The following is a 1,313-nucleotide window of genomic DNA, read 5'->3' as shown; positions in this document are numbered from 1 at the left end:
TTGCAGACTCAAACGAGCCTTACTAATGTTACAAGAGTATAAAATAATAATGTAATCAGGTCATGAATTTTTTCTGTCACCTAATGGCTATAGAGCTATGAGGTTACAAGAGTATAAAATAATTAATGTAATCTGGTCGTGAATTTCTTCTGTCACCTAATGTCTATAGAGCTATAATATCACAAGAGTATAAAATAATAAATGTAATCGGGTCATGGATTTCTTCAGTCACCTAATGGCCACAGACCTATAATGTTAAGATTATAAAATAGCTATAGAGCTATGTTCGTGCCTTACTCAACTTGTATCAAATATTCTTTCAAATACTCTTTTTCAATTACCTTCGTAGGGAGTTGCTCGTGAGTGTTTCGAGAGCTAATGAAGATGGATTCATAGACCAAAGCTGCAATGGCAGCACCCACGAATGGACCGAACCAGTAAATCCAGTGACTATTCCATTTTTATCAACCGCTTGACAAAAGGCCATAGCAGGGTTCATTGCTGCACCATAAAGACCACCACCACCCAAGGTGTTTGCACCAACTACGAAACCAATTGAAATTGGGGCAGTGCATTCCATGTCACCACTTTTGGGGTCAATTGTAGTTGCATAAACTGTGTAGACAAGTTGAAAGGTCATAGCTGTCATTAAAATAACTGCGCTCCATGGTGTTTCCCCACCTCAAAGAGCATATGATGATGTGTCCTGCACAATTTATAAATTTAGTTAATTAACACAGATGTCGGGGAAAATAACTTGGCAAAGTATAGTCTCAAAAAAAATACTTTATTATTTGTCTTTGGGAAGCCAACATGAATTATTTATCGAAACACCTCTCGAATTTCTTTTTTATATTTGATTGTTGTATCAGAGTCTTTTTCTTTATCTATGTCATGCCTACATGAGTTACTAGCGAAGTGTATAGACATGGGAGTGGCATTACGTACCAAGCCACCGGCAGTAATCTTGAGGAGGAAGAGAGCAGTGACGGATCCAAGCTATTGAGCGATCCAATACAATATAGTTTTAAACAAGGAAATGTGACCTCCCAAAAAGGCACCAAACATAACAGCAGGGTTTACATGACCGCCACATATATTTGCTGACACTGAAACAGCCACAAAAAGAGAAAATGCATGGGAAATCGCTGCGGCAATAAACCCGCCACCTGGAGTGGCTGTTCCATCACTGGTCATCCTATTGGCTGGATAAGATACCAATATTTCGTATGTTATTACCGATGCAAAAATTAAAACTGAACTAATTAATAGTACAATTGCAGCGTCCGTATTTAAATCATATACGAAATTTA

General features: G+C 37.9%; 1 pseudogene; it reads right to left on the bottom strand.

Annotated features, from left to right (window-relative positions):
- Positions 1 to 81: 81 nt before the first annotated feature.
- Positions 82 to 1,198, bottom strand: LOC124890883 (annotated as a pseudogene).
- Positions 1,199 to 1,313: the final 115 nt, after the last annotated feature.

This window comes from Capsicum annuum, unplaced genomic scaffold, assembly GCF_002878395.1.
Source record: "Capsicum annuum cultivar UCD-10X-F1 unplaced genomic scaffold, UCD10Xv1.1 ctg26418, whole genome shotgun sequence".
NCBI lineage: Eukaryota > Viridiplantae > Streptophyta > Magnoliopsida > Solanales > Solanaceae > Capsicum > Capsicum annuum.
The sequence above is the reverse complement of the archived record's forward strand: the minus strand, read 5'-3'. Positions and strand labels throughout refer to the sequence as shown.